The sequence below is a fragment of the Arachis ipaensis genome, chromosome B2 (genome assembly GCF_059453495.1).
Source record: "Arachis ipaensis isolate K30076 ecotype BB chromosome B2, ASM5945349v1, whole genome shotgun sequence".
Lineage (NCBI taxonomy): Eukaryota > Viridiplantae > Streptophyta > Magnoliopsida > Fabales > Fabaceae > Arachis > Arachis ipaensis.
Window position 1 is genome coordinate 34,262,728 of NC_142437.1, and position 23,058 is coordinate 34,285,785.

The following is a 23,058-nucleotide window of genomic DNA, read 5'->3' on the forward strand; positions in this document are numbered from 1 at the left end:
AAAGGCTTGCTATTGCTAAACCTGTTTCTTCCACCATTATTAAAGCCTTGTTGGGGCTTTTGATCCTTCCATGAGAAATTCGGATGATTTCTCCATGTTGAGTTATAGGTGTTTCCATAAGGTTCACCTAAGTAATTTACCTCTGCTATTGCAGGGTTCTCAGGATCATAGGCTTCTTCTTCAGAAGATGCCTCTTGAGTACTGTTGGATGCAGCTTGCATTCCATGCAGACTCTGAGAAATCATATTGACTTGCTGAGTCAATATTTTGTTCTGAGCCAATATGGCATTCAGAGTATCAACTTCAAGAACTCCCTTCTTCATAGGCGTCCCATTACTCACAGGATTCCTTTCAGAAGTGTACATGAACTGGTTATTAGCAACCATGTCAATGAGTTCTTGAGCTTCTGCAGGCGTTTTCTTTAGGTGAATGGATCCACCTGCAGAAGTATCCAGTGACATCTTTGATAGCTCAGATAGACCATCATAGAATATATCCAGGATGGTCCATTCTGAAAGCATGTCAGAAGGACACTTTTTGGTCAACTGTTTGTATCTTTCCCAAGCTTCATAGAGGGATTCACCTTCTTTCTGTCTGAAGGTTTGAACATCAGCTCTAAGCTTGCTCAGCTTTTGAGGAGGAAAGTACTTGGCTAAGAAAGCCGTGACCAGCTTATCCCAAGAGTTCAGGTTGTCTTTAGGTTGAGAATCCAACCATAATCTAGCTCTGTCTCTTACAGCAAAAGGGAAAAGCATGAGCCTGTAGACTTCAGGATCTACTCCATTAGTCTTAACAGTATCACATATCTGCAAGAATTCAGTTAAGAACTGAAAAGGATCTTCAGATGGAAGTCCATGAAACTTGCAGTTCTGCTGCATCAGAGAAACTAATTGAGGTTTCAGCTCAAAGTTGTTTGCTCCAATGGCAGGAATGGAGATGCTTCTTCCATGTAAATTGGAATTAGGTGCAGTAAAGTCACCAAGCATCTTCCTTACATTATTATTATTATTTTTGGCTGTCATCTCCTCTTCCTGTTCAAAAATTTCTGAAAGGTTATCTCTGGATTGTTGTATTTTAGCTTCTCTTAATTTTCTCTTCAGAGTCCTTTCAGGTTCTGGATCTGCTTCCACAAGAATGTTCTTATCCTTGCTCCTGCTCATATGACAAAGAAGAAGGCACAGAAAAATAATAATAATAATGGAGATCCTTTATACCACAGTATAGGGATTCCTGTGTGAGTGGAAGAAGAGGGGGAGACAAAGAATGTAATATAATGGAAGAAACACAACTGTGAGGATGGAAGAGAGGTGAGATGAGATGTTAGGATATGAATGAATAAATATAATGAGATGGGGGAGGGATAATTTTCGAAAATTATTTTGAAAAAGAGTTAGTAATTTTCGAAAATGGTTTTTGAAAAATGTTAGTAATTTTCAAAAATTTTTGAAATAAAAAATAAAAAATAAAAATAATTAGTTAATTAAAAAGGAATTTTTGAAAAAGAGGGAAGATATTTTCGAAAATGAGAGAGAGAGAGAGTTAGTTAGGTGGTTTTGAAAAAGTTAAGAAACAAACAAAAAGTTAATTAGTTAGTTGAAACAAATTTTGAAAAGATAAGAAGTTAGGAAGTTAGAAAAGATATTTGAAAAGATATTTTTGAAAAAGATAAGATAAGAAGATATTTTTGAAAAGATATGATTGAAGTTAGTTTTGAAAAAGATTTGATTTTTTTTTTAAAATCATAATTAATGACTTGATTCATAAGAAATCACAAGATATGATTCCAGAACTTAAAGTTTGAATCTTTCTTAACAAGCAAGTAACAAACTTCAAATTTTTGAATCAAAACATTAATTGTTTATGTTATTTTCGAAAATTTGGTATGAAAATAAGAAAAATATTTTTGAAAAATATTTTTTTGAATTTTCGAAAATAACTAAGAATTTTGAAAAAGATTTGATCTTTTGAAAAAGATAAGATTTTCAAATTGAAAATTTGATTTGACTTATGAGAAACAATTTAATTTTAAAAATTTTTGATAAAGTCAATCCAAATTTTTGAATTTGATGAGAGAAAAAGGGAAAGATATTTTTTTTGATTTTTGAAATTTTTTTGAAAAACATGAAAATTATGCAATGCATGAAATTTTTAGATCAAAACAATGAATGCATGCAAGAATGCTATGAATGTCAAGATGAACACCAAGAACACTATGAATGTCAAGATGAACATCATAGACACAATTTTGAAAAATTTTTAATGCAAAGAAAACATGCAAGACACCAAACTTAGAATTCTTTAATGCTTACGCACTAAGAATTCAAGAATGCATATGATAAACACCATACAACACAAAACAAAAAATCATCAAGATCAAACAAGAAGACTTACCAAGAACAACTTGAAGATCATGAAGAACACTATGAATGCATGAAATTTTCGAAAAAAAATGCAAGATGCATATGCAAGTGACACCAAACTTATGATATGACTCAAGACTCAAACAAGAAACACAAAAATATTTTTGATTTTTATGATTTTCTAATTTTTTTGGATTTTTATTTTATATTTTTCGAAAAATTATTTTGAAAAAGAAAATAAGGATTCCAAAATTTTTAATATGAATTCCAGGAATCTTATGCTCTAAAGCTCCAATCAAAGGGTCAGGCATGGCTTAATAGCCAGCCAAGCTTTAGTATGTAACTCAGACATGACACGCCTGACATACTCATTCCCAAAGGAATTAGACATGGCTTTACAGCCAGCCAGGCTTCAACATGCTCCATGAAACACTAGAATTCATTCTTAAAAATTCTGAAAGGAAAATATATTTTTGAAAAAATTTTTATTTTAAAACCCTCTCTTTTTTATTTTTTTTTTTGAAAACAGATGAAAAAAAAAATTTTTTTTTTGAAATATTTTTGAAAAATTTTTTGAAAAGAAAACGAAAAGAATGTTACCCAATCTGAGCAAAAAGATGAACCGTCAGTTGTCCAAACTCGAACAATCCCCGGCAACGGCGCCAAAAACTTGGTGCACAAAATTGTGATGTCCAGGCTCAAATAATACCTGGCACGTGAGCTACTTGGTATGCGTAATCGTGATTACACATTCATAATTTGTCACAACTTCGATACAACTAACCAGCAAGTGCACTGGGTCGTCCAAGTAATACCTTACGTGAGTAAGGGTCGAATCCCACGGAGATTGTTGGTATGAAGCAAGCTATGGTCACCTTGTAAATCTCAGTCAGGCAGATATAAAGTGATAATGGTGTTTTCGAATAATAAATAATAGAATAGGGATAGAGGTACTTATGTAAATCATTGGTAGGAATTTCAGATAAGCGAATGGAGATGCTTTTCGTTCCTCTGAACCTCTGCTTTCCTGCTATCTTCATCCAATCAGTCTTACTCCTTTCCATGGCTGGCTTTATGTGATACATCACCACTGTCAATGGCTACTTTCGGTCATCTCTCGGGAAAATGATCCAATGCCCTGTCACGGCACGGCTAATCGTCTGGAGGCATCACCCTTGCCAATGGCTTCATCTTATCCTCTCAGTGAATAATATGCTCACGCACCCTGTCACGGCACGGCTATTCATCTGTCGGTTCTCGATCATGCTGGAATAGGATTTACTATCCTTTTGCGTCTGTCACTAACGCCCTGCAATCACGAGTTAGGAGCTCGTCACAGTCATTCAATCATTGAATCCTACTCGGAATACCACAGACAAGGTTTAGACTTTCCGGATTCTCTTGAATGCCGCCATCATTCTAGCTTACGCCACGAAGATTCTGGTTAGGAGATCTAAGAGATACTCATTCTAGCTTAATTCATGTAGAACAGAAGTGTTTGTCAGGCACGCGTTCATAAGGGAGAAGGATGATGAGCGTCACACATAATCATCACCTTCATCACGTTCTTGGGTGCGAATGGATATCTTAGAAGCGAAATAAGAAGAATTGAATAGAAAACAGTAGTACTTTGCATTAATCTTTGAGGAACAGCAGAGCTCCACACCTTAATCTATGGAGTGTAGAAACTCTACCGTTGAAAATACATAAGTGATAGGTCCAGGCATGGCCGAGATGGCCAGCCCCCAAAGTCTAAGAACAATGCGTTCAAAGATGATCCTAAGATCCTAAGATGATCAAAAGATGTCTAATACAATAGTAAGAGGTCCTATTTATAATAAACTAGCTACTAGGGTTTACATGAGTAAGTAATTGATGCATAAATCCACTTCCGGGGCCCACTTGGTGTGTGTTTGGGCTGAGCTTGAGTGTGGCACGTGTAGAGGTCCTCCTTGGAGTTGAACGCCAGTTTTAGTGCCAGTTTGGGCGTTCAACTCTGGTTTTGGCTCCTTTTCTAGCGCTGGACGCTAGAATTGGGTAGAAAGCTGGCGTTGAACGCCAGTTTAAGTCGTCTATTCTTGGCCAAAGTATAGACTATTATATATTTCTGGAAAGCCCTGGATGTCTACTTTCCAACGCAATTGAAAGCGCGCCATTTCGAGTTCTGCAGCTCCAGAAAATTAACTTTGAGTGCAGGGAGGTCAGAATCCAACAGCATCAGCAGTCCTTCTTCAACCTCTGAATCTGATTTCTGCTCAAGTCCCTCAATTTCAGCCAGAAAATACCTGAAATCACAGAAAAACACACAAACTCATAGTAAAGTCCAGAAATGTGAATTTAACATAAAAACTAATGAAAACATCCCTAAAAGTATCTAGATCCTACTAAAAACAATGCCAAAAAGCGTATAAATTATCCGCTCATCAGTGTTTCATCATTTTCTCTATCAAGGTCTCTAAGTTGGTGAGTCTTTGAGGTTCAGGTGGTGCTTGTGGTGGGTTGTGAGATGTGGGTGGTGGGTGGTAGACATTTTGGTTGGTGGAATGGTTGTTGGGTTGGTACTGGTTGAGATTAGGGTAGTTGTTTTGAGGTTTTCTGTATGTGTTTTGGTTAGTCTGCTGCTGGTTGTAGTTTTGGTTGTTTCTTGGGTTGTTCTGGTTTGAGTTCCTCTGCCATGGTTGTTGGTTTTGGTTGTGAGTGTCTCCCCATCTGAGGTTGGGGTGATTTTTCCATGAGGGATTGTAGGTATCACCATAGAATTCATTTGGACTTGAATGCATGTATTGGACTTGTTCCTGCTGTTGCTCCTCTTGGATTTCTTCATTTTGCCCCCATGTGGCTGATGGTTGGCTGGTGTTAACTGCTGCAACTTGGAGGCCATCAATCCTCTTGGTCATTTGCTCAAATTGTTGTTGAATTTGCTGCTGCATTAATTTGTTTTGAGCCAGGATTGAATCCACTCCTTCTAGCTCCATTACTCCTCTCCTTTGTGATGGTTGGCGGCCTCTTTGATGAGCAAAGAAATATTGGTTGTTGGCCACCATATCAATGAGTTCTTGAGCCTCCTCTACAGTTTTCATGAGTTGCAAGGAACCTCCAGCTGAATGATCCAAAGCTTCCTGGGATTTCAGTGTTAAGCCTTCATAGAAGTTCTGCAGCTTCTCCCACTCATTAAACATGGCAGGGGGACATTTCCTGATTAGAGCCTTGTACCTCTCCCATGCCTCATAGATGGGTTCAGCCTCCATTTGTGTAAATGTTTGTACCTCAGCCTTCAACCTTATAATTCTCTGAGGTGGGTAAAACTTGGCAAGAAACTTGGTTACCAAATCATCCCCGTTGTTGATGCTGTCCCTTGGAAAAGATTCCAACCATTGAGTGGCCTTGTCCCTGAGAGAAAATGGGAATAGCATCAGCTTGTAACTGTCAGGAGGCACACTATTAGTTTTGACAGTGTTGCATATCCTCAAGAAAGTGGATAAGTGTTGGTGCGGGTCTTCAAGTGGTCCTCCACCAAAAGAGCAATTGTTCTGAACCAAAGTGATGAGTTGTGGCTTGAGTTCAAAATTGTTAGCATTGACATTTGGAGCTAAGATGCTGCTTCCACAATGTCTAGGATTTGCAAAGGTGTAGGAGGCCAAAACTCTCCTCTGGGGTGGGTTGTCATTATTGTTGTCTGCTCCACCTGGTGGATTGGTTGAATGTTCCTCCATCTCTTGAAATTCCTCGTCTGATTCCTCTTCTCCAACAATATTCTTCCCTCTTTCAGCTCTTCTTAACCTCGTGAGAGTTCTTTCGTCTTGTTCATGAAAATTGGGTGTGGTTCTTCTTGTGCCTGACATACAAGCAGAGCATGAGAAATGCACAAAACCAGTGACACTTCAATCTACTGCAAGATTGAAGTGTTAGTTAGTTTAAGCAAAAAATCAAACAGTTAGTGGGTTAATCAAAATTAAAGAAAAAGTGCTTGATCTAGATTACCACCTCACTTAATCATTGTCAATCTAATCAATCCCCGGCAACGGCGCCAAAAACTTGATGAGTATTTCGGTGGAAAAATGAATTTCTCCCAAAACACACAAATCTAACCGGCAAGTGTACCGGGTCGCATCAAGTAATAAAAACTCACGGGAGTGAGGTCGATCCCACAGGGATTGAAGGATTGAGCAATTTTAGCTTAGTGGTTAATTTAGTCAAGCGAATCAAGATTTGGTTGAGTGTTTTGTGATTTTCAGAAATTAAATTGCATGGAATTAAAGAGAACAGGAAATAAATTGCTGAATCTTAAAGAACAAGAAATTAAATGGCAGAAACTTAGAATGCAAGAAATATAAATTGCGGAATCTTAAAGTGCAAGAAATGTAAATGACTTGAATTGTAAAGGGGATTGGGACTTGGATTTGCAGAAATAAAACAAGGAAAAGTAAATTTGCATCAAGCAGAGAAGTAGAAGAGGGTTTGGGTTAAATCGGATCTTGAAGCAGAAAAGTAAATGAACATGAAAACAGTAAACAGAGAATTAGAAATTGAAAGTTCAGATCTCAGGACCCAGAGACTAGAAAACCGAGTCTAGATCTCAATGCCTTCCTATATCCAACAAGAACAATTGCAAGGGAATTGTAAATTGCAAGGAAAGTAGATGAAGAGCAATTAACAGAAATTAAATTCAATCAAGCAGTAAATAAAGCAGAGAGATCCAAGGATGAGATTGAAACAGAATTTCTTCAATTCTCCAACCCAAGATCCAAGACAATTGTAAATGAAATTGAAAGCAATAAAACTAAGAGGAAGAGAAGTGAATTCTCCTTCCCCAAGACTAAGAAATTAAAGATCACTCAATATCCAAAACTCTCCGAAAACTATTATGAAAATTCAAAGGGAAAGCTCCCTGAAGAACTTGAATTCTATCCTATTTATACACTTTCTTCAAATGATCTTCAAGCCTTGAGTTGGGCCTTTGCTCTTGGTGGAATTGGGTTGAAAGAGGCCTTGGTTGATTGCTCTTGGAGTTTGGAGAAGAACCAAAGTAAACCAAATGAACCGGGTTGGAGTTTTGCAAAAGTTGGAGTAAAAGTTGGAGCAAAAGTTAGGGTCTAACTTTTGGTCCAACTTTTCATATCAGCCCCCATATTTTGCTGATACCCACGTTGGTGCAAAAGTTAGGGATCTAACTTTTGCTCCAACGTTGGCCTTCCTTGGTGCACTTATGGCGCCAACGTTAGCCCAAAAGTTAGGGGCTAACGTTGGCGCAAACTTTTGCTCCTTCCCTTGTATTTTTCATGTGCCAACATTAGCCCAAAAGTTAGGGGCTAACGTTGGCGCAAACGTTTGGTGGCCAAGGAGGTTTTTCTTATGCCAACGTTAGCCACCAAGTTAGGGGCTAACGTTGGCGCAAACTTTTGGGTGCCCAGGGGTGATTTTCATGTGCCAACGTTAGCCTAAAAGTTAGGGGCTAATGTTGGCGCAAACTTTTGGTACCCAGGGAGTGATTTTCAAGTTCCAACGTTAGCCCAAAAGTTAGGGGCTAACGTTGGGGCTAACTTTTCACCCAAAAGTTTGTGCAAAAGTTTGAGGCTAACTTTAGGTCCAGCTTTTTGCTTCCTGGTTCAATTTCACTTATTCCATTGTCCTCTCTTTACTCCTAGCTATTCCTTCTTGCTTCAACCTTTCTCCAAGCTTTCTTCACCTATCATTAATCAACCAAACACATCAAAGCTATGATTAAAATCATGAGATATTCATTCTTTCATAATATGTGACAATTATAGTATAAAACCTCATGAAATAGCATGAATTCATACATGGTTGATTAAATCAAAGGAAACATGAAAATCTACCCAATTAGCTTGCTTATGGCTCAAGAAAGTGCATAATTCTAATGAAAACAAAAGAAAAAGGCTAGTGAAACTAGGCTAAGATGACTTGTCATCATTTATCTATGTTTGTGTCTTTATTACATGATCACTAGTGTCTTAGTGTCTATGTCTATAAGCTATGAATGTCCTATGAATCCATCACCTTTCTTAAAAGAAAAATGTTTTAATCACAAAAGAACAAGAAGTACATGATTTCGAATTCATCCTTGAAACTAGTTGGTGCACGAAATCGTGATCGTTCCTTCCTTGGTAACGGCACTAAAAACTAAATACGCACGTTCATGTTCTTAATTCTGTTTCACAACTTCGTACAACTAACCAGCAAGTGCACTGGGTCATCCAAGTAATAAACCTTACGTGAGTAAGGGTCGATCCCATGGAGATTGTTGGCTTGAAGCAAGCTATGGTCACCTTGTAAATCTCAGTCAGGCGGATTCAAATGGTTTGATGAATTGATAAGTAAAAGATAAATAAAATATAACTAGGATAGAGATACTTATGTAATTCATTGGTGAGAATTTCAGATAAGCATATGGAGATGCTTTCGTTCCTCCTGACCCTCTGCTTTCCTGCTGTCTTCATCCAATCATTCCTACTCCTTTCCATGGCAAGCTATATGTTGGGCATCACCGTTGTCAATGGCTACTTCCCGTCCTCTCAGTGAAAATGGTCTAAAGATGAAACTAAAGATCTAAATATAATAGTAAAAAGTCCTATTTATGCTAAACTAGTTACTAGGGTTTACAAAAATGAGTAAATGATGCAGAAATCCACTTCTGGGGCCCACTTGGTGTGTGCTTAGGCTGAGCATTGAGCTTTCCACGTGTAGAGGCTTCTCTTGGAGTTGAACGCCAGTTTGTAACCTGTTTCTGGCATTTAACTCCACTTTGTAACCTGTTTCTGGCGTTTAACTCCAGAATACAGCATGGAACTGGCGTTGAACGCCATTTTGCGTCATCTAAACTTGGGCAAAGTATGGACTATTATATATTGCTGGAAAGCCCTGGATGTCTACTTTCCAACGCAATTGAGAGCACGCCATTTGGAGTTCTGTAGCTCCAGAAATAGCTCCAGAAAATCACTTTGAGTGCAGGAAGGTCAGAATCCAGCAGCATCTGTAGTCCTTCTTCAACCTCTGAATCTGATTTTTGCTCAAGTCCCTCAATTTCAGCCAGAAAATGCCTGAAATTACAAAAAAACACACAGACTCATAGTAGAGTCTAGAAATGTAAATTTTATTTAAAAACTAATAAAAATATATTAAAACTAACTAAATTATACTGAAAACGATGTAAAAACAATGCCAAAAAGCGTATAAAATATCCGCTCATCACAACACCAAACTTAAATTGTTGCTTGTCCCCAAGCAACTGAAAATCAAATAGGATAAAAAGAAGAGAATATACTATAAATTCCAAAATATCAATGAAACTTAGCTCCAATCAGATGAGCGGGACTTGTAGCTTTTTGCCTCTTGAATAGTTTTGGCATCTCACTTTATCCATTGAAGTTCAGAATGATTGGCATCTATAGAAACTCAGAGTTCAGATAGTATTATTGATTCTCCTAGTTCAGTATGTTGATTCTTGAACACAGCTACTTTATGAGTCTTGGCCGTGGCCTTAAGCACTTTGTTTTCCAATATTACCACCGGATACATAAATGCCACAGACACATAACTGGGTGAACCTTTTCAGATTGTGACTCAGCTTTGCTAAAGTCCCCAATTAGAGGTGTCTAGGGTTCTTAAGCACACTCTTCTTTTGCTTTGGATCTCGACTTTAACCGCTCAGTCTCAAGTTTTCACATGACACCTTCACGCCACAAGCACATGGTTAGGGACAGCTTGGTTTAGCCGCTTAGACCAGGATTTTATTCCTTTAGGCCCTCCTATCCACTGATGCTCAAAGCCTTGGATCCTTTTTATTTACCCTTGCCTTTTGGTTTTAAGGGCTATTGGCTTTTTGCTCTTGCCTTTTGGTTTAAAGAGCTTTTGGCTTTTTCTGCTTGCTTTTTCTTTTTCTTTTTTTTCGCTATTTTTCTCTCTCTCTTTTTTTTTTCGCAAGCTTTTGTATTCACTGCTTTTCTTGCTTCAAGAATCATTTTTATGATTTTTCAGATTATCAAATAACATTTTTCCTTTTTCCTTATTCTTCAAGAGCCAACATATTTAACATTCAGAAACCACAATATCAAAAGACATATGCATTGTTCAAGCATTCATTCAAAAAACAAAAAATATTGTCACCACATCAAAATAATTAAACTAGTTTCAAGGATGAATTCGAAACCCTGTACTTCTTGTTCTTTTGTAATTAAAACATTTTTTATTTAAGAGAGGTGATGGATTCATAGGACATTCATAACTTTAAGGCATAGACACTTAAATACTAATGATCATGTAATAAAGACAAAAACATCAATAAAACATAAGGCTCAAAAATCGAAAACAGAAAACAAATAGACAAGGAGATTAAAGAATGAGTCCACCTTAGGGAGGGTGGCGTCTTCCTCTTCTTGAAGGACCAATGGTGCTTTTGAGCTCCTCTATGTCTCTTTCTTGTCTTTGTTGCTCCTCCCTCATAGCTCTTTGATCTTCTCTAATTTCATAGAGGATGATGGAATGCTCTTGGTGCTCCACCCTTAGTTGTCCCATATTGGAACTTAATTCTCCTAGGGAGGTGTTGATTTGCTCCCAATAGTTTTGTGGAGAAAAGTGCATCCCTTGAGGCATCTCAGGGATTTCATGGTGGGGGATTTCCTCATGCTCTTGTTGAGGTCCATGATCTCTTGTTTGCTCCATCCTTTTCTTAGTGATGGGCTTGTCCTCTTCAATGAGGATGTCTCTGGCCTTAGGTGCTATAAATGGTTTTGGAAAAAAAAGCAATGCTTTTACGACACCAAACTTAGTGATGTCCTTGAGCTCTTCTATGTCTCTTCCTTGTCTTTGCTGCTCCTCCTTCATTGCTTTTAGATCTTCTCTGATTTCATGAAGGATGATGGAGTGCTCTTGATGTTCCACCCTTAGTTGCTTCCAATAATTGTGTGGAAGAAAATGTATCCCCTGAGGTATCTCAGGGATCTCTTGATTTGTAGTCAAATGTTCTACCACTGAGCTATAGACCCTTGATGGAAGCTTTTGTCTTCCCTTTCCTCTTTCTAGAGGCTTCTCTGGCCTTAGGTGCCATCAATGGTTATGGAAAAAACAAAAAAGCTATGCTTTTTACCACACCAAACTTAGAATGTTGCTCGCCCTCGAGCAAAAGAAGAAGGAATAGAAGAAGAAGAAGATATGGAGGAGATGGAGGGATGTGTGTATGGATGTGAGTGGTGGATGGAAAACAGAAGGGATGGTCATGAATGGAGAGATAGAGGGTGAGGTGGGTGGGGATCCTGTGAGATTCACAGATCCTGAGATGATCCTGTGGGGTTCACAGATCTTGAGGTGTCAAGGCATTTACATCCCTGCACCAATTTAGGCATGCAAAATGCCCTTGCACACAACTCTGGGCATTCAGCGCCAGGTTGGTGCCCATTTTGGGCGTTCAACGCCCATTTGTTGCCATTTCTGGCGTTGAACGCCAGAACCATGCTTGTTCTGGGCGTTCAGCGCCAGGTTGTTGCCCATTTTGGGCGTTCAGCGCCAGAACCATGCTCTGTTCTGGCGTTTGAACGCCAGACAGATGCTCCTCCAGGGTGTGATTTTTCTTCTGCTGTTTTTGATTCCGTTTTTGATTTTTTTGTTTGTTTTGTGACTCCACATGATCATGAACCTATAAAGACATATAACTAAGAAAAATATAGTTAGATAAATAAAAACTGGGTTGCCTCCCAACAAGCGCTTCTTTAATGTCAATAGCTTGACAGTGGGCTCTCATGGAGCCTCACAGATGTTCAGAGCATTGTTGAAACTCTCCAACATCAAACTTAGAGTTTGGATATGGGAGTTCAACACCAAACTTAGAGTTTGGTTGTGGCCTCCCAACACCAAACTTAGAGTTTGACTGTGGGGGCTCTGGTTGACTCTGCTTTGAGAGAAGCTTTTCATGCTTCCTCTCCATGGTTGCAGAGGGAGATCCTTGAGTTTTAAACACAAGGGAGTCCTCATTCCATTGAAGGACTATTTCACCTCTGTCAACATCAATCACAGCTCTTGCTGTGGCCAGGAAAGGTCTTCCTAGGATGATGGATTCATCCTCTTCCTTTCCAGTATCCAGGACTATGAAATCAGCAGGGATGTAAAGACCTTCAACCTTTACTACTACGTCCTCTACTTGTCCATATGCCTGTTTTCTTGAATTGTCTGCCATCTCTAGTGAGATTTTAGCAGCTTGCACCCCATAGATTCCCAGTTTCTCTATTACAGAGAGGGGCATGAGGTTTATTCCTGAACCAAGGTCACACAGAGCCTTAAAGATCATGGTGCCTATGGTACAAGGTATTATGAACTTTCCAGGATCCTGTCTCTTCTGAGGCAATGTCAGTTGATCCAGATCACTTAGTTCATTGATGAACAATGGAGGTTCAACTTCCCAAGTATCAATGCCAAATAATTTGGCATTCAGCTTCATGATTGCACCAAGAAACTTGGCAGTTTGCTCTTCAGTAACATCCTCGTTCTCTTCAGAAGAGGAATATTCATCAGAGCTCATGAAGGTCATAAGGAGGTTCAATGGAATCTCTATGGTCTCTAGATGAGCCTCAGAGTCCTTTGGTTCCTCAGAGGGAAGCTCCTTATTGATCACTGGACGTCCCAGGAGGCCTTCCTCCTTGGGATTCGCGTCCTCTCCTCTCCTCACAGGTTCGGCCATGGCGCTTATGTCAATGGCCTTGCATTCTCCTTTTGGGTTCTCTTCTGTATTGCTTGGGAGAATACTAGGAGGGATTTCAGTGATCCTTTTACTCAGCTGGCCCACTTGTGCTTCCAGATTTCTAATGGAAGACCTTGTTTCATTCATGAAACTTACAGTGGCCTTAGATAGATCAGAGACTAGATTTGCTAAATTAGAAGCATTTTGTTCAGAGTTCTCTGTCTGTTGCTGAGTTGATGGTGGAAAAGGCTTGCTATTGCTAAACCTGTTTCTTCCACCATTATTAAAGCCTTGTTGGGGCTTTTGATCCTTCCATGAGAAATTCGGATGATTTCTCCATGTTGAGTTATAGGTGTTTCCATAAGGTTCACCTAAGTAATTTACCTCTGCTATTGCAGGGTTCTCAGGATCATAGGCTTCTTCTTCAGAAGATGCCTCTTGAGTACTGTTGGATGCAGCTTGCATTCCATGCAGACTCTGAGAAATCATATTGACTTGCTGAGTCAATATTTTGTTCTGAGCCAATATGGCATTCAGAGTATCAACTTCAAGAACTCCCTTCTTCATAGGCGTCCCATTACTCACAGGATTCCTTTCAGAAGTGTACATGAACTGGTTATTAGCAACCATGTCAATGAGTTCTTGAGCTTCTGCAGGCGTTTTCTTTAGGTGAATGGATCCACCTGCAGAAGTATCCAGTGACATCTTTGATAGCTCAGATAGACCATCATAGAATATATCCAGGATGGTCCATTCTGAAAGCATGTCAGAAGGACACTTTTTGGTCAACTGTTTGTATCTTTCCCAAGCTTCATAGAGGGATTCACCTTCTTTCTGTCTGAAGGTTTGAACATCAGCTCTAAGCTTGCTCAGCTTTTGAGGAGGAAAGTACTTGGCTAAGAAAGCCGTGACCAGCTTATCCCAAGAGTTCAGGTTGTCTTTAGGTTGAGAATCCAACCATAATCTAGCTCTGTCTCTTACAGCAAAAGGGAAAAGCATGAGCCTGTAGACTTCAGGATCTACTCCATTAGTCTTAACAGTATCACATATCTGCAAGAATTCAGTTAAGAACTGAAAAGGATCTTCAGATGGAAGTCCATGAAACTTGCAGTTCTGCTGCATCAGAGAAACTAATTGAGGTTTCAGCTCAAAGTTGTTTGCTCCAATGGCAGGAATGGAGATGCTTCTTCCATGTAAATTGGAATTAGGTGCAGTAAAGTCACCAAGCATCTTCCTTACATTATTATTATTATTTTTGGCTGTCATCTCCTCTTCCTGTTCAAAAATTTCTGAAAGGTTATCTCTGGATTGTTGTATTTTAGCTTCTCTTAATTTTCTCTTCAGAGTCCTTTCAGGTTCTGGATCTGCTTCCACAAGAATGTTCTTATCCTTGCTCCTGCTCATATGACAAAGAAGAAGGCACAGAAAAATAATAATAATAATGGAGATCCTTTATACCACAGTATAGGGATTCCTGTGTGAGTGGAAGAAGAGGGGGAGACAAAGAATGTAATATAATGGAAGAAACACAACTGTGAGGATGGAAGAGAGGTGAGATGAGATGTTAGGATATGAATGAATAAATATAATGAGATGGGGGAGGGATAATTTTCGAAAATTATTTTGAAAAAGAGTTAGTAATTTTCGAAAATGGTTTTTGAAAAATGTTAGTAATTTTCAAAAATTTTTGAAATAAAAAATAAAAAATAAAAATAATTAGTTAATTAAAAAGGAATTTTTGAAAAAGAGGGAAGATATTTTCGAAAATGAGAGAGAGAGAGAGTTAGTTAGGTGGTTTTGAAAAAGTTAAGAAACAAACAAAAAGTTAATTAGTTAGTTGAAACAAATTTTGAAAAGATAAGAAGTTAGGAAGTTAGAAAAGATATTTGAAAAGATATTTTTGAAAAAGATAAGATAAGAAGATATTTTTGAAAAGATATGATTGAAGTTAGTTTTGAAAAAGATTTGATTTTTTTTTTAAAATCATAATTAATGACTTGATTCATAAGAAATCACAAGATATGATTCCAGAACTTAAAGTTTGAATCTTTCTTAACAAGCAAGTAACAAACTTCAAATTTTTGAATCAAAACATTAATTGTTTATGTTATTTTCGAAAATTTGGTATGAAAATAAGAAAAATATTTTTGAAAAATATTTTTTTGAATTTTCGAAAATAACTAAGAATTTTGAAAAAGATTTGATCTTTTGAAAAAGATAAGATTTTCAAATTGAAAATTTGATTTGACTTATGAGAAACAATTTAATTTTAAAAATTTTTGATAAAGTCAATCCAAATTTTTGAATTTGATGAGAGAAAAAGGGAAAGATATTTTTTTTGATTTTTGAAATTTTTTTGAAAAACATGAAAATTATGCAATGCATGAAATTTTTAGATCAAAACAATGAATGCATGCAAGAATGCTATGAATGTCAAGATGAACACCAAGAACACTATGAATGTCAAGATGAACATCATAGACACAATTTTGAAAAATTTTTAATGCAAAGAAAACATGCAAGACACCAAACTTAGAATTCTTTAATGCTTACGCACTAAGAATTCAAGAATGCATATGATAAACACCATACAACACAAAACAAAAAATCATCAAGATCAAACAAGAAGACTTACCAAGAACAACTTGAAGATCATGAAGAACACTATGAATGCATGAAATTTTCGAAAAAAAATGCAAGATGCATATGCAAGTGACACCAAACTTATGATATGACTCAAGACTCAAACAAGAAACACAAAAATATTTTTGATTTTTATGATTTTCTAATTTTTTTGGATTTTTATTTTATATTTTTCGAAAAATTATTTTGAAAAAGAAAATAAGGATTCCAAAATTTTTAATATGAATTCCAGGAATCTTATGCTCTAAAGCTCCAATCAAAGGGTCAGGCATGGCTTAATAGCCAGCCAAGCTTTAGTATGTAACTCAGACATGACACGCCTGACATACTCATTCCCAAAGGAATTAGACATGGCTTTACAGCCAGCCAGGCTTCAACATGCTCCATGAAACACTAGAATTCATTCTTAAAAATTCTGAAAGGAAAATATATTTTTGAAAAAATTTTTATTTTAAAACCCTCTCTTTTTTATTTTTTTTTTTGAAAACAGATGAAAAAAAAAATTTTTTTTTTGAAATATTTTTGAAAAATTTTTTGAAAAGAAAACGAAAAGAATGTTACCCAATCTGAGCAAAAAGATGAACCGTCAGTTGTCCAAACTCGAACAATCCCCGGCAACGGCGCCAAAAACTTGGTGCACAAAATTGTGATGTCCAGGCTCAAATAATACCTGGCACGTGAGCTACTTAGTATGCGTAATCGTGATTACACATTCATAATTTGTCACAACTTCGATACAACTAACCAGCAAGTGCACTGGGTCGTCCAAGTAATACCTTACGTGAGTAAGGGTCGAATCCCACGGAGATTGTTGGTATGAAGCAAGCTATGGTCACCTTGTAAATCTCAGTCAGGCAGATATAAAGTGATAATGGTGTTTTCGAATAATAAATAATAGAATAGGGATAGAGGTACTTATGTAAATCATTGGTAGGAATTTCAGATAAGCGAATGGAGATGCTTTTCGTTCCTCTGAACCTCTGCTTTCCTGCTATCTTCATCCAATCAGTCTTACTCCTTTCCATGGCTGGCTTTATGTGATACATCACCACTGTCAATGGCTACTTTCGGTCATCTCTCGGGAAAATGATCCAATGCCCTGTCACGGCACGGCTAATCGTCTGGAGGCATCACCCTTGCCAATGGCTTCATCTTATCCTCTCAGTGAATAATATGCTCACGCACCCTGTCACGGCACGGCTATTCATCTGTCGGTTCTCGATCATGCTGGAATAGGATTTACTATCCTTTTGCGTCTGTCACTAACGCCCTGCAATCACGAGTTAGGAGCTCGTCACAGTCATTCAATCATTGAATCCTACTCGGAATACCACAGACAAGGTTTAGACTTTCCGGATTCTCTTGAATGCCGCCATCATTCTAGCTTACGCCACGAAGATTCTGGTTAGGAGATCTAAGAGATACTCATTCTAGCTTAATTCATGTAGAACAGAAGTGTTTGTCAGGCACGCGTTCATAAGGGAGAAGGATGATGAGCGTCACACATAATCATCACCTTCATCACGTTCTTGGGTGCGAATGGATATCTTAGAAGCGAAATAAGAAGAATTGAATAGAAAACAGTAGTACTTTGCATTAATCTTTGAGGAACAGCAGAGCTCCACACCTTAATCTATGGAGTGTAGAAACTCTACCGTTGAAAATACATAAGTGATAGGTCCAGGCATGGCCGAGATGGCCAGCCCCCAAAGTCTAAGAACAATGCGTTCAAAGATGATCCTAAGATCCTAAGATGATCAAAAGATGTCTAATACAATAGTAAGAGGTCCTATTTATAATAAACTAGCTACTAGGGTTTACATGAGTAAGTAATTGATGCATAAATCCACTTCCGGGGCCCACTTGGTGTGTGTTTGGGCTGAGCTTGAGTGTGGCACGTGTAGAGGTCCTCCTTGGAGTTGAACGCCAGTTTTAGTGCCAGTTTGGGCGTTCAACTCTGGTTTTGGCTCCTTTTCTAGCGCTGGACGCTAGAATTGGGTAGAAAGCTGGCGTTGAACGCCAGTTTAAGTCGTCTATTCTTGGCCAAAGTATAGACTATTATATATTTCTGGAAAGCCCTGGATGTCTACTTTCCAACGCAATTGAAAGCGCGCCATTTCGAGTTCTGCAGCTCCAGAAAATTAACTTTGAGTGCAGGGAGGTCAGAATCCAACAGCATCAGCAGTCCTTCTTCAACCTCTGAATCTGATTTCTGCTCAAGTCCCTCAATTTCAGCCAGAAAATACCTGAAATCACAGAAAAACACACAAACTCATAGTAAAGTCCAGAAATGTGAATTTAACATAAAAACTAATGAAAACATCCCTAAAAGTATCTAGATCCTACTAAAAACAATGCCAAAAAGCGTATAAATTATCCGCTCATCAGTGTTTCATCATTTTCTCTATCAAGGTCTCTAAGTTGGTGAGTCTTTGAGGTTCAGGTGGTGCTTGTGGTGGGTTGTGAGATGTGGGTGGTGGGTGGTAGACATTTTGGTTGGTGGAATGGTTGTTGGGTTGGTACTGGTTGAGATTAGGGTAGTTGTTTTGAGGTTTTCTGTATGTGTTTTGGTTAGTCTGCTGCTGGTTGTAGTTTTGGTTGTTTCTTGGGTTGTTCTGGTTTGAGTTCCTCTGCCATGGTTGTTGGTTTTGGTTGTGAGTGTCTCCCCATCTGAGGTTGGGGTGATTTTTCCATGAGGGATTGTAGGTATCACCATAGAATTCATTTGGACTTGAATGCATGTATTGGACTTGTTCCTGCTGTTGCTCCTCTTGGATTTCTTCATTTTGCCCCCATGTGGCTGATGGTTGGCTGGTGTTAACTGCTGCAACTTGGAGGCCATCAATCCTCTTGGTCATTTGCTCAAATTGTTGTTGAATTTGCTGCTGCATTAATTTGTTTTGAGCCAGGATTGAATCCACTCCTTCTAGCTCCATTACTCCTCTCCTTTGTGATGGTTGGCGGCCTCTTTGATGAGCAAAGAAATATTGGTTGTTGGCCACCATATCAATGAGTTCTTGAGCCTCCTCTACAGTTTTCATGAGTTGCAAGGAACCTCCAGCTGAATGATCCAAAGCTTCCTGGGATTTCAGTGTTAAGCCTTCATAGAAGTTCTGCAGCTTCTCCCACTCATTAAACATGGCAGGGGGACATTTCCTGATTAGAGCCTTGTACCTCTCCCATGCCTCATAGATGGGTTCAGCCTCCATTTGTGTAAATGTTTGTACCTCAGCCTTCAACCTTATAATTCTCTGAGGTGGGTAAAACTTGGCAAGAAACTTGGTTACCAAATCATCCCCGTTGTTGATGCTGTCCCTTGGAAAAGATTCCAACCATTGAGTGGCCTTGTCCCTGAGAGAAAATGGGAATAGCATCAGCTTGTAACTGTCAGGAGGCACACTATTAGTTTTGACAGTGTTGCATATCCTCAAGAAAGTGGATAAGTGTTGGTGCGGGTCTTCAAGTGGTCCTCCACCAAAAGAGCAATTGTTCTGAACCAAAGTGATGAGTTGTGGCTTGAGTTCAAAATTGTTAGCATTGACATTTGGAGCTAAGATGCTGCTTCCACAATGTCTAGGATTTGCAAAGGTGTAGGAGGCCAAAACTCTCCTCTGGGGTGGGTTGTCATTATTGTTGTCTGCTCCACCTGGTGGATTGGTTGAATGTTCCTCCATCTCTTGAAATTCCTCGTCTGATTCCTCTTCTCCAACAATATTCTTCCCTCTTTCAGCTCTTCTTAACCTCCTGAGAGTTCTTTCGTCTTGTTCATGAAAATTGGGTGTGGTTCTTCTTGTGCCTGACATACAAGCAGAGCATGAGAAATGCACAAAACCAGTGACACTTCAATCTACTGCAAGATTGAAGTGTTAGTTAGTTTAAGCAAAAAATCAAACAGTTAGTGGGTTAATCAAAATTAAAGAAAAAGTGCTTGATCTAGATTACCACCTCACTTAATCATTGTCAATCTAATCAATCCCCGGCAACGGCGCCAAAAACTTGATGAGTATTTCGGTGGAAAAATGAATTTCTCCCAAAACACACAAATCTAACCGGCAAGTGTACCGGGTCGCATCAAGTAATAAAAACTCACGGGAGTGAGGTCGATCCCACAGGGATTGAAGGATTGAGCAATTTTAGCTTAGTGGTTAATTTAGTCAAGCGAATCAAGATTTGGTTGAGTGTTTTGTGATTTTCAGAAATTAAATTGCATGGAATTAAAGAGAACAGGAAATAAATTGCTGAATCTTAAAGAACAAGAAATTAAATGGCAGAAACTTAGAATGCAAGAAATATAAATTGCGGAATCTTAAAGTGCAAGAAATGTAAATGACTTGAATTGTAAAGGGGATTGGGACTTGGATTTGCAGAAATAAAACAAGGAAAAGTAAATTTGCATCAAGCAGAGAAGTAGAAGAGGGTTTGGGTTAAATCGGATCTTGAAGCAGAAAAGTAAATGAACATGAAAACAGTAAACAGAGAATTAGAAATTGAAAGTTCAGATCTCAGGACCCAGAGACTAGAAAACCGAGTCTAGATCTCAATGCCTTCCTATATCCAACAAGAACAATTGCAAGGGAATTGTAAATTGCAAGGAAAGTAGATGAAGAGCAATTAACAGAAATTAAATTCAATCAAGCAGTAAATAAAGCAGAGAGATCCAAGGATGAGATTGAAACAGAATTTCTTCAATTCTCCAACCCAAGATCCAAGACAATTGTAAATGAAATTGAAAGCAATAAAACTAAGAGGAAGAGAAGTGAATTCTCCTTCCCCAAGACTAAGAAATTAAAGATCACTCAATATCCAAAACTCTCCGAAAACTATTATGAAAATTCAAAGGGAAAGCTCCCTGAAGAACTTGAATTCTATCCTATTTATACACTTTCTTCAAATGATCTTCAAGCCTTGAGTTGGGCCTTTGCTCTTGGTGGAATTGGGTTGAAAGAGGCCTTGGTTGATTGCTCTTGGAGTTTGGAGAAGAACCAAAGTAAACCAAATGAACCGGGTTGGAGTTTTGCAAAAGTTGGAGTAAAAGTTGGAGCAAAAGTTAGGGTCTAACTTTTGGTCCAACTTTTCATATCAGCCCCCATATTTTGCTGATACCCACGTTGGTGCAAAAGTTAGGGATCTAACTTTTGCTCCAACGTTGGCCTTCCTTGGTGCACTTATGGCGCCAACGTTAGCCCAAAAGTTAGGGGCTAACGTTGGCGCAAACTTTTGCTCCTTCCCTTGTATTTTTCATGTGCCAACATTAGCCCAAAAGTTAGGGGCTAACGTTGGCGCAAACGTTTGGTGGCCAAGGAGGTTTTTCTTATGCCAACGTTAGCCACCAAGTTAGGGGCTAACGTTGGCGCAAACTTTTGGGTGCCCAGGGGTGATTTTCATGTGCCAACGTTAGCCTAAAAGTTAGGGGCTAATGTTGGCGCAAACTTTTGGTACCCAGGGAGTGATTTTCAAGTTCCAACGTTAGCCCAAAAGTTAGGGGCTAACGTTGGGGCTAACTTTTCACCCAAAAGTTTGTGCAAAAGTTTGAGGCTAACTTTAGGTCCAGCTTTTTGCTTCCTGGTTCAATTTCACTTATTCCATTGTCCTCTCTTTACTCCTAGCTATTCCTTCTTGCTTCAACCTTTCTCCAAGCTTTCTTCACCTATCATTAATCAACCAAACACATCAAAGCTATGATTAAAATCATGAGATATTCATTCTTTCATAATATGTGACAATTATAGTATAAAACCTCATGAAATAGCATGAATTCATACATGGTTGATTAAATCAAAGGAAACATGAAAATCTACCCAATTAGCTTGCTTATGGCTCAAGAAAGTGCATAATTCTAATGAAAACAAAAGAAAAAGGCTAGTGAAACTAGGCTAAGATGACTTGTCATCATTTATCTATGTTTGTGTCTTTATTACATGATCACTAGTGTCTTAGTGTCTATGTCTATAAGCTATGAATGTCCTATGAATCCATCACCTTTCTTAAAAGAAAAATGTTTTAATCACAAAAGAACAAGAAGTACATGATTTCGAATTCATCCTTGAAACTAGTTGGTGCACGAAATCGTGATCGTTCCTTCCTTGGTAACGGCACTAAAAACTAAATACGCACGTTCATGTTCTTAATTCTGTTTCACAACTTCGTACAACTAACCAGCAAGTGCACTGGGTCATCCAAGTAATAAACCTTACGTGAGTAAGGGTCGATCCCATGGAGATTGTTGGCTTGAAGCAAGCTATGGTCACCTTGTAAATCTCAGTCAGGCGGATTCAAATGGTTTGATGAATTGATAAGTAAAAGATAAATAAAATATAACTAGGATAGAGATACTTATGTAATTCATTGGTGAGAATTTCAGATAAGCATATGGAGATGCTTTCGTTCCTCCTGACCCTCTGCTTTCCTGCTGTCTTCATCCAATCATTCCTACTCCTTTCCATGGCAAGCTATATGTTGGGCATCACCGTTGTCAATGGCTACTTCCCGTCCTCTCAGTGAAAATGGTCTAAAGATGAAACTAAAGATCTAAATATAATAGTAAAAAGTCCTATTTATGCTAAACTAGTTACTAGGGTTTACAAAAATGAGTAAATGATGCAGAAATCCACTTCTGGGGCCCACTTGGTGTGTGCTTAGGCTGAGCATTGAGCTTTCCACGTGTAGAGGCTTCTCTTGGAGTTGAACGCCAGTTTGTAACCTGTTTCTGGCATTTAACTCCACTTTGTAACCTGTTTCTGGCGTTTAACTCCAGAATACAGCATGGAACTGGCGTTGAACGCCATTTTGCGTCATCTAAACTTGGGCAAAGTATGGACTATTATATATTGCTGGAAAGCCCTGGATGTCTACTTTCCAACGCAATTGAGAGCACGCCATTTGGAGTTCTGTAGCTCCAGAAATAGCTCCAGAAAATCACTTTGAGTGCAGGAAGGTCAGAATCCAGCAGCATCTGTAGTCCTTCTTCAACCTCTGAATCTGATTTTTGCTCAAGTCCCTCAATTTCAGCCAGAAAATGCCTGAAATTACAAAAAAACACACAGACTCATAGTAGAGTCTAGAAATGTAAATTTTATTTAAAAACTAATAAAAATATATTAAAACTAACTAAATTATACTGAAAACGATGTAAAAACAATGCCAAAAAGCGTATAAAATATCCGCTCATCACAACACCAAACTTAAATTGTTGCTTGTCCCCAAGCAACTGAAAATCAAATAGGATAAAAAGAAGAGAATATACTATAAATTCCAAAATATCAATGAAACTTAGCTCCAATCAGATGAGCGGGACTTGTAGCTTTTTGCCTCTTGAATAGTTTTGGCATCTCACTTTATCCATTGAAGTTCAGAATGATTGGCATCTAT

The 23,058-nt window shown here is 38.3% G+C and overlaps 2 non-coding genes across 2 annotated transcripts; both read left to right on the forward strand.

Moving 5' to 3' along the window:
* The first annotated feature begins 515 nt into the window (after positions 1-515).
* LOC148573538 (small nucleolar RNA R71) lies at positions 516-623 on the forward strand. The gene has a single exon (XR_015905665.1). It is a non-coding gene; the product is annotated as a small nucleolar RNA R71 (small nucleolar RNA).
* Positions 624-13,806: 13,183 nt separating this feature from the next.
* On the forward strand, positions 13,807-13,914 carry LOC148573539 (small nucleolar RNA R71). The gene has a single exon (XR_015905666.1). It is a non-coding gene; the product is annotated as a small nucleolar RNA R71 (small nucleolar RNA).
* Positions 13,915-23,058: the final 9,144 nt, after the last annotated feature.